Source organism: Pipra filicauda, unplaced genomic scaffold, assembly GCF_003945595.2.
Source record: "Pipra filicauda isolate LSUMZ 115617 unplaced genomic scaffold, ASM394559v2 scaffold52_size3558583_pilon, whole genome shotgun sequence".
Taxonomy (NCBI): domain Eukaryota; kingdom Metazoa; phylum Chordata; class Aves; order Passeriformes; family Pipridae; genus Pipra; species Pipra filicauda.
This window is the reverse complement of record NW_024104676.1, coordinates 1,796,772-1,811,652: the sequence shown is the minus strand read 5'-3', so window position 1 is coordinate 1,811,652 and position 14,881 is coordinate 1,796,772. Positions and strand designations below refer to the sequence as shown.

Here is a 14,881-nt window from a genome sequence, read left to right as displayed (position 1 = left end):
AAAGACACTGTCTTCTGATGGGGTCTAGAGTCAAGGATTTTTACGTGCTCAAATACATTTAGAGAGAGATGCAGAGGCATTGCAGCAGCAGACTCAGCAGCCAAACCCAAGTGACCCATTAAGTGTGAAAGGGTTTTTGCCTGAAGAGTTCAGGGGTCTCAGTGGGTGAACTGTTGAACAGTTGCACGCAGCAGGTGGCCTGTCTTGTTTTTAGTGAGCATCAAAAAAGATGCTAGGCGGAAAAAAAGCCCTTTTAAACACTTGAAATATGATAACAGTCATGGGGGGCGGGAATCTATATGCATATGCTACTGCCTGTTTTTATTGCCTGTAGAAACAGGCCCCACTAGAGAGGCCATACAGAAAAAGAACATAGTTATCTTTTCTATAAATTATCCCTTCCTTTCTAAGTCTGCACAATTTGATTTGATGTATTAGATAGCCAGAAGATAAAGAAGAGCTCGAGAGACAGTGGAAGTTGCTCGATCTCTGTTTCTGACTATACTGGTGTTCTGGAAGTGCAGAACTAGCTCTGTTGAATAACTTTCTGTCTATTAATTACGAACAGACCTTAAAAGAGTGGGAAAGAATCTACTTAAAAATGGATCTGCTAAAAACTGCAAACAGTAACCTTTAAGTATGCAGCATTGCTGCCAGTATTAACACAAGTACTGTCTGAATTCCCAAGATCCTGATGAACTTATTTAACCATACATCTATATCTGTGGCAAAATTAAATATATTTCAGTACATATGCAAAGCACATCCTGTGGAATTGAAATGATATGCAAAAATCCAAAAATGTGTGTACAAGCTCATAAAATAGACAGAAAAAAAAAAGAAACCAGAGAAACCCATCGCATTTTCACTGTGCAATTCTGCTGTCCTAAAGAAAACTCAAGGGCAAGTGGCAGTCAGAAAACATTGAATTGATTAGCTGCAAACCTGGTTTCAGGAGCTCTCACGTGATGGCAGACATGACAGACATGTCAGACAGGGAGGGCAGAGGGTCTCAGCAGTGCCTGTCCTCTCAGAGCCACCTTCCTCTGTGTTAGTAATGTTGAGCTCCCTGGTCTTGGGCCAATACAGAGAGACTTCATAGTAGGCTTGATACTTTCTGCTTAACAAAATCATAGACTAAAAAGACTTTATCTCTACTGAAGCAAAAGTGATATGTTATTAGCTTCCTTGATTTAACAGAGTATTGCAAATCTGAGAAATAATTGCAACTGAGCAGTCTTAGAGTTGTAGTTGCCTGTGGTGAAACTAAGAATTTTTACTATATTTTCACAAAAGGACTTAGTTTGGATGTCCTATCTCATTATAAAAATCCACATATTTTGCTAGTGAAGGAGCAGATAAAGTTTTATAGTTGGTTCCAAGCTGGAAGACACAGAAACTAGTAGGTACTTTATTCATAAATTTGAGGGAAATAAGGAAGAGATGATGGGGCAATGGGGTTTCACCTTATTTAAGACTTGTCCAACTGTCATAACCTAACTGATCTAAGAGTCTCAAGACTAGCCTGATTCAGGTATTCAGTATTACCTCTCTTCCCATACTGGGAAAAAGTGTTTTAATGTCAGCATGAACAGTCTCCCCAAAAAACTATAAAAAATGAGCTGATGTTACTTTGGACCATCTCTCTGAGCAGAATAGATTTTTAATGAGGAATACATGATTCTACCTCAGAGCCTATGAACTCCCACTTGCCTTCCTTCCCCTCCTTCAGTTACATGGGAAGGTTTGAAGGAAGTAAAATAAGTTACAGTCACGGTTCCGCACTGACTCTAGTATGTCCCCAATGTAAATCTGCTAAGTTTGTATTGTTTTGGGAAACAAGCTAAGACTGCTTTCAATTTTGTGAAACACTATGCAAATAGCTCCTTCTGATCTTGGAGTGGCAGACCAGTGTGTATTTGTTTATCTTCAGGGGTCTTCACTAAGTAAATCTGGCTTATACTTCATTACTGTTTGCTGTCCCTTCTGTTGCTGTTTACCCTCACATTTGAAAGGAACCTGACAACTGAAAAGTTGAATTTGCAATTGGATTAGTGCTATGTCCCACAAAGATAACTGAAGAAATCAATGACAGTTGGACCTCCCTCTGAGAGCTACATTATATGCTTCATAAGGGCTGCTTTAGAAGATTTATTTGTGCATCATCCATAATAACTCTGCTGTGCTGGTTATTTCTTCATGCACTGACTTGAGGTGTAGCATCTCACACACATGGAAGTTTTGATTTTTAAATTAAATAAAAAAAATAAGGCATTGAAATTTCTTGCATTTGGAGATTAAGTGAACTTCTGTACATTATAAGTAATAAATTAAGAAAACTGAGAACTGTAAAATGTGTCCTTGGTTTTTGGAGGCAGTACCAAATGACAGACTACAAATGTCATTATATCTTTGAGGGAAAAATTTCATTTTATTGCTTTCTCATCATACATGACAATGGGAAATAAAATCTGATAGCAAGACTATTTTAGGACTCTCATAAGCATCAGCAAGGATTGTTTGAAATCCATTTTAAAGAGTTCAGATCTGCTATATTTTGTTCAATATTTTTCTTTATTTGGTAGCATTTCACCTGAGAGTCTGTGTTCTGTTAAACAATTAAAATACACTCACATCAGTGTTGAAAACAAAAGTGTATATAAAAGTAATGGACTTCAAACACACTTTGTGATAATTCACTGTCTGTTCAAAAGTACAATATATTAAGATCTTTCTTCTTCAAATGTTTAAAAACCACATTTGTAACTCTCCCTTCCTTCTGCTCAGGAGCAGAAGTAGAGAGATCAGGTCAATACCAACACTAGTGGAGAACTTCTAGATCAAACTGCCTGGTAAATAACAAGTGTTATGTGTCTAGGCAGGTGTAATCATTGCTGTTGTGTGCCCTGGGGTACTTATACAATGTGGAGCAAGGATGAGTTGAGTCTTGGTCACCAAACCAATTCTCCGCTTTTCTTTGATCCTTGTAATTCTTTACTATGTTCAACATAAACATATGCACAGATTCTGCATATATGATTCCATGTAGATGTTTAAGAATAAAAAATGCTGATATAAAGGTGTTTGAAGAGGCAGGTTTGCATACAGATCTGATCATGCATGAAAAAAATGTGATGGTGTGCAGATGCAACTGCTGCGGGCAACCACAAAAGCTTAAAAAATTCCCTCAAAAGCTTAAAATTATCATTCTGACCTTATTTATTGTAATATAAAACAGTATCTAAATACTTTAATGATTGAGCTTTCAGAAAGAAAATGTGTTCAAAATACTGTTTAACAGCTACAGTTTGACCCCAGAGGAGGGATACGGGAGTGAATTAATCAAACTGAACCCCTGGGTAGAGAACTTCTTATTCAGATTTTGTCCTTTATTTGATTATTGGTGATGCTACTTTGAAATGTCATCTAATGTTTGGGCTATGTTAGTGTTTGTAGTCAAACTCAGTAGTTTGGCTAATAGTCAAAATGCAAAGACTGATACACACAATCAAAAATTAGGCTACATCCCAAAGATGTAGAACAGAGCCACCTCAGTAAGAAAAAAAAATATGACATATTGAAAAATTCTCCTCCTTTCCTGACACTTCTGCTCATACAGAAAATAAAGGAGAAATGACATATGAATGATTATTTTTTATAAATTGATTTTGCTTCATGCTAGTGAAATCTTTTTCATAAACAACTGTAGCAGTAGAAAGTTGTTGCTCCTTTTAAAACCTCAGCTATTTAGCTGTGAGTCGAGGCCAGAAAGGAAAATAAGTAAATCCTTCTGCAGATACATGGGATTTTTTTTTTGTCATGAATGCCTGATGGATTTACCAATTTATTTGTCTTTTCTATGTTCTCTTTTAACAGCTTTCAGTGCATCGATGCATATGTCATCGTTTGGCAATGGTCTTTCTCAAGGAAAAAAACCACCTCTTTTATATTCCCTTATAATATGGACTCAATTTTAACCACTTAACTTTAGGATTTTATCAATTTCCTTTTCTGTGTAATTGAAGTAATATCTGTTTTTCAAGCACAAAAACATCTTAAGGTCTAATGCAGAAATATTTCTATTATTACAAATACTAATTATTAGTAAATAATTCTAATACTCTCCTCCCTGCCCACCCTGTAGTAGATGGGCATGTGTATGATAAAAGTACTAATAATATACAAAACATAAAGGAAGGCAGGTTCTCATCTTGATCCAATGGATTTAATTGACAGTCATTAATAAATAGGATACTGCAGTAATTTTCACTAATTTATATTCAGGGTAGCAGTTTAGAGAGTGAAAAATTGTATATGTTATCTCATTTTTGTGAATATTCTGCCAGAGGATCTAGATCCAAATTTTCCAAACTTGGCAGCTCTCTATATCTATTTAACAAATTGCTAGTCCATGTCATTTTCAGGACATCCGTTGCATATCATTTCTCAACCCCAAAATGACACAGATGACAATTTTTTTTTTAATAATGCATAGAAAAATAAGTATGCCCATGTCCAAATAGTAGCAGGATTGAGCAAAGATTGCTTTCAAAATCTTACTCCAGGTTTAGTTGTATGTCTATAAATTTGAGGTATTCTTCCAAACTGCAATGAATGATCTTGACAAAAGTAGTCTTAGGCTCTCTTATAACTCACTGCTCATTTAAAAGAGTATTTATTGAAATATCATTGGGAATTCACAATTATATCTTGGTTCTGGTTGTCTGGCTGAGGAATAACACTGCATTACACTAATTAAATAATCACCTAAATATAATATTGTATCATAGACTATCATACTACTTCCCCCAAGTGCTAGTATACTGTTTAATATCACTGGCTAGGGACTCATCAACAAAATGTTACTTCAAGAGAGTGGGTTAATATTCATGGTGATGAATTTCACTGTACTTAATCCTCACTTTTTTTTTTTATGTACACTATACATGATCCTTGAACTAAATTGTGCAAAGCTGTAAAGTCTGCTTGCCCTGCCCTATTGTCTATATTGCAGTGGTTACTTTGACAACATACTTGCAGAGCAGAAATAACTGTGTACCCTCTCAAAAGTTTTCCAGCTGAGCTGGAGAGTAGGTGAGGTCATAGCCACTTGGTTCTCAAGGACAGTCTTCCACATAGCTGCTGCTTCTAGAGCTTTGACTTGTTGAAGCTTTGAATGGTGCTATTTTGCCCCTCATCTCTTATTCATATCCTGCTATACTCACCAAAAGAAGGAGTGTTGTAGAATCGTAGGATATCCTGAAGGGATCCACAAGGATCATTGAAGTCTAACTCCTGTCCCTGCACAGGATCAACCCAAGAATCACACTATGTAGTACCATATTGAGTGGTACCATACACAGTATCAACTTCATTGCCACAGGTTCATATACAGCATACAGGATGCTTCACACACAGGCTGAAAGGAGAAGAAAGCTCTGGTAGTGGTTAAAAAGGGGAGGTTATGTTTCTGTTTCTAGAATCTTTTCTAGCCACGCTGTGCCACTGAGCCTTATTCCAACAGTTGGTCCCCCTATGCTCTTGATATTATCCTTTAATTTTCTCTGTATACTTGTTTTTTCTCTTCTCTGCAAAAACAGTATTCCCATGTTGTGACCATTACTCGTATCCAGGAATCTTACCATTCAGTTCATGTCATAGAAAAATGCCACCGTGCTGAGTTGCTGGATAGAACTAGTCTGATTTATTTTTCATTTCAACACATATTCTATCTGTCTTGGCTTCTTTCTTTGTCTTTCTTTTGTCACTTGTTTCTGATCAAGCATGGAATTGGGGATTTTTTTCAGATCTTGCTTTTTGTACATAAGGTTGTATCTGACCAATTCCATGAACATGTTGTGTCTTCACATAAAGCTCTGCATGTCAGCTTGAGATTGAATTGTATTGGTTTGATAAGTATTGCTATATCTATCTTCTGATTCCAAAGTGCCATACCACTGTGCCTCAGAATATTCTGCAAGGAAATATGTGTGATGTTTGGAACTTTTGATCCTTCTCTGAAATACAGGGAAGCAGTAGAACATATTTTACTGAATAGTCTTCTGCTTGCTTACTATCATTCAATTTAATTTGCTTTTAAAACAGCATCCAGCATTTTGCATAGCCATTATGAAAAGATAACATCAGATCAAGCAGCAATGATATTTCAAAAACCGCTAAGAACTCCATCAAGAATTAGGTTGTCTTTGCCATTGCTCAGCCTATGTACCAACAAAGAGGAAAAGCAAAGACTGTTTACCCAGTTCTCAGAGATTAAGTAGGAGGCAGAAAATGGGCAAAGATCATGAGATACTATAATCCTGTTCTTCTGCTTTTTCTGTTCAAGGTGACTGGAACAGAGTCAGTTGCTTCACAAAAAGGGAGAACAGTGAAGAGATAGAGAGTGTGAGTTACATTCTGATACTTTTTTGCCCACCTCCTAGGATACAGAAACTGGCCTTCAACTTTTTTTAATAATTTTATAGAAGAAAATGAATCCAGAAAAGATTGTTTAAAGATTTCTGTTAATACCAGTTAGAGATATAACATTCTAAATGAGGCCTAAATGTGCAAATTGTGTTAGGAAAATTGAAGTGACCCCCGAGCACAGAAAACAGAAGTACATAAAGCACCTGTGGGGATGGCTGTGATGCAGGAAAATATCATTCCAAATTTTTTTATTCAGGGAGTTACTCAAAAGGTTATACATGTAGACTCTCACTAAGACATATAACTTTCAGTAAGACCTTTGTAATGTAGGTATACTTTAGAGTTAAAATGTGGAGTTTTTGCTTATCAACAAACACTTTTTTGAAATAACTTCATAAATATGTAATGGTACAAAACCAGTATTTTCACTACCACTTGAACTTGCCTCAAACTAAAGAAATTATATTTAAAGAGGGTTTCCCAAGTAGGAAAAAAAAAAGAAGAAAAGCACCCTTTTTCCATTCTACAACAAAAGAAAAAAACTTATGAATACCAAAGGACTGTGAGTACTCAGTGGAAAAGGTAACTAATTAGTTAAAAGAACTCAAAGTAAAGATAAATTGCCAGGATGACCTCTATGCACCACTAAGGCATATTCATAGTATGGTGTCATATCTACCATCTTCATTATCTTTGTTTTTTGTGACCCTTCAGTTATATTTCAGGATTTAAACTGAAGTTTCAGCTGCCAGTCAAGAGGCACAGGTTAATAGATACTGAAATGTTAGAAAATATGGGAATTGTATGAAAAAGTCTTCAGAGGGAGAACAGAGATGAAGCCAGGAAAATGGAATTGTGTTTAATCAGCAAAAGAACAACTAAATTGACAGTACTTGGGAAAAAACTCTAATTTATAGAGTCAGAGATGAAAAGGAGAACTAAATACAAAATGTTCTATAGCTATATTTTACAAGTCAGTGTTAAAATCAAAATAGTATTATGAAATAAAAAGAAAAACCTAGGCAGATTGTGTTTGTCCAGTCAAGGGAAAAATGGAACAGAGGAGGCAATGCAAATGGAGGAAGCACAGAATCACATAACATGCTGAGTTGGAAGGGATCCACAAGGATCGTCAAGTCTAACCCTTAACCCTGCACAGGACTGTGCTGGTTTAAGAGTTAACCAGCAGGGGAAATGAACTCAACTCAAAGGAGAGATTATAAGTCAGAAGAACAATTTACTAAAATAATACAGTAAGTACAATCAATCAAACAAACAATTGGTCTTAACCCACAAAACCCAAATGTATAACCCAGTACCCTGGGGCATGAACAAAGTGGTGTTCCTTGGGTCCCGCTTGAGTCCAAAGTAAAGGGAGAGGGGAAGAACCTGCTGGTGGGAGAGCTGTTGCAGTCTGGTCAAAAGTGATGATTGCAGTGAGATGCTGGGGGAAGAGCTGTTGCAGTCTTTCTCTGGATCCCACAGAGTGGTTAAAAATGTTCCAAGACTCCAAGATTATATACCCTCCAGTTCAGGCAGAAATGTTCAGTGCTTCCCTCAGGGCGGGGAGTTTCACAAAGGGTGTGAGGACAAGAGCATCCTCCTATCTCACAGGCCTCTTAACACCTAGTTTATAGCCTGAGGAGTCAGGCTCTATGGGCAGAGGGTGTGAATAGTCTATGCACAACAGTTTCTGGGAAATGGCATGGAAGGCTATAGAATACACAGTTTTGGGTTACACCCATACCATGATGAACTGGTCTCAGTTGTCCTAACTAGGACAAGGACCATCTCCAAGAGTCATACCATGTGCCCAACGGTATCACTGAAATGCTTTTTGAACTCTGTCAGGCTTAGATCTATCAATTTATGAAGGAAAGGCACAGAGGGTAAGCATAATGAAGGATAAGAATGTTGGAAACTACTGCACATGAGCAGACCTGTGTGAGATGGTTTAACTTGTCAAAGAATATGTAAATTAACTCAAAAACTAAGAAGCAGAAAAAAAATCTTTCTGTTGCACAGAACACAAGAAATCATATTCGGGAAAAATTTTTGTAAAGATAAGAAAGTCCAATAAAGTAGAAAAAGAATTGATCAAGGAGAAATTTAATTCATATCTAATTGATGTCAATTTAAATTAAAGAAGAGCAAAACAAGACCTATACCCTTATATGTAATTGAAACAAAATATGTGACAAAATGTATTTTGTCCCTCTACAGAACTGTTGAAGGCAGCTAATGATCTCTATAAAATGTAGAATGCGTCAGATATAAGCATGAAAAGTGGTTGATCTCAGACTAAATACTAAGACTGTCATGTTTTACTGAAAGCTGTAATTGTTTGAATTCAGCCAAAAGTGGATGCCAGTATTTTTCCAAATATCACCAGCACATTTGTTTTACTATTATTTCTCCAGTAAATTTTTCTCCTTTTTTACATTTGGGCAAACTAGTTTCTTCCTGGAAAAAGTATTTTCAAAAAGCAATAACAGAAGGAGTACCTCTGCATTGGAAATATTCAGTGCTCGACTGTGAGACTGTGAAATGAAAGAGTGGGTTTTGACAGGAGAACTGTCTGTGGCATTGATAAGCAAAGAGGAAAGAACAGGGAGAGAGGATGAAGAACGAGGAAAGGGATGACAAGGAAAAATTGTTCACTTTCACTTTCCAAAAATCATGTCTCCTTAACAGTAAGGCAGGCTGTTGCAGCAACAATGAAGAAGATCTGAGGTCAACTCTTAGTTATACACTCAGTGCGTTTTCATGTCCTATCCTTTTCCAAGTCCAGTGCTATTTCCTGCTCCTGATTACATGCTCTGTCATACACTAGTCAGAACACTTAATTTTATTCAATAATATTCTCTGCACATTGACCAAGATGTGAATAGGGTATCCATCATCTTTTTTGTGCCAAGCCTCAGCAAACTACTGCACAGAAAAAGCAGCCCTCCTTCCTCAAGGAGAAGGATGATAAAAATCAGAGGGTTTAACACACAGAAACTTGGGGCAGGGATCTCCTCAGACTTTTCACCTAGAAGGCCAAGGATATGTAAGCCTCTTGAGAAACAAGTTAATGCCTTTTTTTGTTTCCTGATCTTGCAGAAATTGAAAATAACATAAGTGTATCAAATATGTCTTGCAATACAAGACGTGTGGGTTATCCAAACTCTTTCAGCATTGCACAACAGTGCACAGTGATGCTGGGAGGTCAAAAGACTGCTACAGCAATAAATAGGCAACTCAAGAGAGTAGAAGAAGACAGGCCTTTTCCTTATCCTGAAGTACAGCTTAGGTAGCTATGAATGAAAATCCTTGGCGCATATGTACCAAAAATCATTTAATTTTTGGAGGTAGGAAAGGGAGAAAAAGACCAAAGTTTGCTGAGATTTGTACGTTTGCTGCTGGTAGATTTCTTGGCCAAAAATGCCTCAATATCTCTATAAAATAGAGAAGTAACTACAGACTTGGAATTCTGCCTGTGTATACTCACACAAACCACTTTGCTTCATGGAAAACTGGAGATGAGGTAATTATAACATTTTGGATCAAATTTTTAAATGTTAACCTCAAAAAACCTCCAAGATATTTTTTTTTAAACTCAACCATTTTGCTAATTCCTTAAAAAAGTTGTGCATACATGTCCAAAGCATGTAAAGTATGGTAAAGTATGAGAGATTTGTTGCTGTTTGTGATTTTAGTATTATTCAGCATTTTCTGCTGACATTTACAAAACACAACAGGTCTGTATTTCACTTTTCTTTTAAAGTGCTTCTGCTTCTCCCTAACTGCAGCCTGAATTATGAAGGTCAGCTTACTGGGTTCACTGAGCAAAACTGCAAAATTCCACAAGCAGCAAATAAATGGGGTTGTCACGACATTTTTTTCCCTGTTATCCCCATTGAATAATACAGATTTCCATTCACAGGCTTAACATATTTAAATCTGATGAGTCTCTTCAGAGCCGCTATAAAGAGTGGCAAGGACCATTCTTGCAGCCCAATGAAAATATAATATTATATAAAATCAGATTTAGTAATATCTTAAATACAGAATAACAACGACATTGTTTACAAGCTGCTGGGGTGGGTCAGAGTAACTCAGGTGACCTACTTTCTCTAGATACATGTACATGAGTTACAAGGCATTAGTTTGAGAAGCAAATTGGTCTTTAATTTTTTTCTTCTTCTACTATTTGCAGATGGAGAGGTGTTTAAACTAGATTGTGAAGACGGTAGTAGAAACTCTTGCCTGGATTATAATCATAACACATGCCTCTAAAGTAAACCTACATTAGCACAATTCAATGTGGTAATTAAGATAGAAAAAGGCAGTACTAAGCTGCATGGCCTATCAGATTCCTTGGGGAGAAAAAAAAGGACTTATGTGACTTGAAATGTGTCCAAAGGGTTTAGTTAGCCTCCAATTAGCTGCAAACTTCCTCTATTAAAATGCATAACAAATACCAGCCTACATGTCCCTGAACCCTTTATTATTTAAGTCCTAATTTCAGATGGTTCTTTTATTATTGCATATATCCCAAAAGCTAGCATTGACTTTTAATTACACTATACAATCATTGCTGTCAGGTGATAAGTTGGAAGGACAGAAGACTCCAGGGCACATCTGGGTGAACCACAAGAGCTCAGCTCTTAACCAAAAGCAAACAACAGTACAAAGGCAAACATTTTAGGAACAATCTACAATAAAATGAAGGCCAAATGGTCATTTCTCCTTAACCTTGTATTTTACACTGGCCATGAAACTGAGAGTTTATTCAGGCAGCCAGGCAGAAGTATAGGGAGTGAGAATGTGAAGTGTAACAGAATATGGATTGTACTCAACTTGCACTCCCTCAAGTTCAAAAAGGACACACACATTTCTTTTTTTCCCACTTTACTGTTATTGATCTCTTATTAGAAAGGTCATACTGAGGGTGTTTTGCTGAAGATTTCCATACTGTGCCAATATAATTAATATATTGGTTGGGGGTAGTGCATCAGGCAGATTTTAGCTTCTGTCTTTCTCTGTGTTTTAATGCAGTTTAGCGTTTCCTGGCCATTGTCCACTGTAATTGTCTGTGTGAGACTTTAAAGGTGGGTGGAAACAGCTGATTAGATTTTGAAATTAGAAGGTGCTCATATGTCCTTGAGATTGCTGGGTGGGGGTGACTACTGATTCTAAATTAGAAGGACATAAAACCACCAGCAATGAAAAAACCATGGTTAGAAGAGCACAGAGCAAGTAGGAAGCTTGTTGAGAGTGCCACCCTGCTAAAAGTGAGAGGACTGCCATCAGGTAAAACAGAGCTGGGAGAAGACTTACACGAGTATTACAACTAGATGAGGAGTATTACCTTGAGTACCATATTTTATTTGTTTATTTTCTACATTTATGGGTAAAAAAGCCACTTAGGATGGAAGAGCTTGTTTAGCTTATTTTGATCTTGTTTTCTTGCATGGGGAAGACAGGAATAGCTAATGTAGAGTCATGGAATCACAGAATTACGAAATCATAGAATCACAGATTCACAGAATGGCTTGGGTTGGAAGGGACCTTGAAGCTCATCTAGTTCCAACCTCACCCTGCCATGGCCAGGAACACTTTCCACTATACCAGGTTGCTCAGAAGCCCATCCAACTTGCCTTGAACACTTCCATGGATGGGTATCTACAGCTTCTCTGGGCAACCTTTTCCATCACCCTCAAAGTAAAGAATTTCTTCTTAATATCTAATCTAAACCTATGCTCTTCCAGTTTATGCTGTTCCCCTTGTCCTGTTACTACATGCTAAATAGTCTGTCTTCACCTTTCTTGTAGGCTCCCTTCAGGTACTGGAAGGCCACAGTTAGGTCAGTCCAAAGCCTTCTCTTTTCCAGGCTGAACAATCCCAGTTCCCTCAGCCTTTCTATGTAAAAGAGGTGCTTCATCCCTTTAATCATCTTGGTGGCCCTCCTCTGGACGGCTTCAACAGGTCAATGTTCATATCCAACCAAGAGTATACTGCTCATGAACGTATTCTTCTGCCTGATATGCACTCTTTTCCCCTTTCACAATGGGAATCTGTAGTGCTTAATATTCAGCTGAAGTGTATGACATGAAATAACCCTCTTTTTTCTTTCCTGTCTTTCGGTGTAACCATGACGTCTCCACTACATGGGCAAGTCCCACATATAGGAATTGTACTGAAAACAGAGAATTTTCATTTTATTATAATTACACATATCTTGAGGATTTATGCAGAATGATCTTGTTAATTGTATCTAAATATCTTATCAAAATCAGATATTTCTCGCTTAATGGGGAAAAGCACGCAAACATGTAAACCCACTTCTCTTCTTTCCTTAAATGTTTTCAAGATAAAATCCACATTTTCTAACAGAAATTAATATTTCTAATTGCTATGGCTTCTCTTTCTTCACTTTAAGATGGCTGCAGTTGTGAAGTTCAGAATCAAGACTGTGGCAACATTCAAAGAATTTTTTTCCTCCCAGTTTGCTTAAAAATTTCCTGGGAAATTTAGTTATGTTGGGATTCAGTTACGAAGGACAGACTCATTTTAAAGGGACTAGCAAACGCTAGTCTAAGGTGAAAGAAGCCTGAAAATGTAATAAGCAACAGTCAGTACAATGTTAGGTCAAAGGTTGCTGAAATCTCAATTCAGTATTGCTAATACTAAGCGCAGGCTGTATTCCTGCGCTGAATTTGGTCATGAAACGTATAACAAAAACAGAAGGGTCAGAGGAAGCTGGAAACTAATGACATTAGGCTACTGAAAGCTTATGTAGCCAGTTGGAATTTTTAGCTTGAAATGTCTAACCATCTGAAATTAGTACCATTTGGAGCATTTTTTGAATACTCAGAGGTAGGCAAATGTCAGATGTAAGCTTAAAAAAAAGATGCCAAGTTATGGTGCAGGAAGTTACTAAGGGAATGAAGAGCTGAATAAATATCACTATAATACTACACATTGCTGAAATATAATTACTTGTGGTTTTTAAGGTTAATATTCTCCTTTCTAGATAAGCCAAACAGGAATGAGTTGAACTAAAGCCTAAGGTAAAAGTCAGTCATTGAATAATATTGCTCTTCTGATAGTGGAAATTCAGTGTGAAATGTTTATTAATCGTGCCATTAACCCACAGCAGACAGGTACAAATCAACAGAATGAATACAACAGCGCCTTCTGTTTACCAATGAAGTACAATCCCAATTAACAAGAAGTCAATAGCGATGACTAGAGACAAAAGCATTTTTTTATAAAACTTCTTGAAATAATGCATTTAGGTCAAGCCCTGGGAGGCAAGCATTAACCAGAAATATGAAGAGAGTGATCTGTTTAAAACACTGCAGAAATAGGTTTCCCAGAAACAAATTGGCTATCACTATGCAACCAGGCAAAGTAGTTCTGGCTGCACTGGTCCTCAAAGTCACACTGTCTTCTGTTAATAGTGTTGGTGATTAATCTGAAGCTCAAGGTAAAAATTTTTATGTTTTAAATAATTCAGAGCATAAAACACCAATAGAGCAATTGGATGAGTTGTTAGCCTAGCTTGGCTTGATAGAGCCAGACTGTACTGACAGAACCATGGACCAGCCTTCAGAGCTTCAGAGTTAAACCTATAAACATATCTAACCATGTATTCAGTTATGAAGAGAACAAGTGACTTGAATCTGACTGAAAAATAGCTTTGGCTCTTCATTTAATGACTGTAGCGTCTGCCTTTGAAATGTTTCCTCTATAAACCTCATTTGAGGGTTTCTTCTTTTTCCCCAAGAAATGATTATGTATAATTAGGTATTAATTAACAGCCCTGAATTCAGTCTAACAGGAATGTTCTTATTGTATTGTTATTTTAATGTACTGTTATTTTTTTTCATTATTCAGATCTATCCTGTGCCTCATAACTGATGTTAGCATTCTTTGTATAATTGATCATCTAGAAGAAAATAAAATAAATAAATAAAAAAAAAAAAGAAAAAAGAAAGAAAAGGAAAAGGAAAAGGAAAAGGAAGAGGAAGAGGAAGAGGAAGAGGAAGAGAAAGAGAAAGAGAAAGAGAAAGAGAAAGAGAAAGAGAAAGAGAAAGAGAAAGAGAAAGAGAAAGAGAAAGAGAAAGAGAAAGAGAAAGAGAAAGAGAAAGAGAAAGAGAAAGAAAGAGAAAATAAAAGAAAAAGAAAAAGAAAAAGAAAAAAGAAAAAGAAAAAGAAAAAGAAAAAGAAAAAGAAAAAGAAAAAGAAAAAGAAAAAAAAAGAAAAAGAAAAAGAAAAAGAAAAAGAAAAAGAAAAAGAAAAAGAAAAAGAAAAAGAAAAAGAAAAAGAAAAAGAAAAAGAAAAAGTTCTGAGAGCTTAACTTAAGTTCCTGGAGTTCCCTAATCCTTCATCCAAATGTAGGACTCTTGTTAAAAAAAGGTGAAAAGAACTATGAGGGGTTATTTTGTACATGTCATTATTG

The 14,881-nt window shown here is 36.5% G+C and overlaps 1 long non-coding RNA gene across 1 annotated transcript; it reads left to right on the top strand.

Annotated features, from left to right (window-relative positions):
* The first annotated feature begins 5,201 nt into the window (after window positions 1-5,201).
* LOC113988698 lies at window positions 5,202-14,404 on the top strand. The gene is made up of 3 exons (XR_003541007.2): window positions 5,202-5,441; window positions 6,347-6,405; window positions 14,317-14,404. It is a non-coding gene; the product is annotated as an uncharacterized LOC113988698 (long non-coding RNA).
* The last annotated feature ends 477 nt before the right edge of the window (window positions 14,405-14,881 follow it).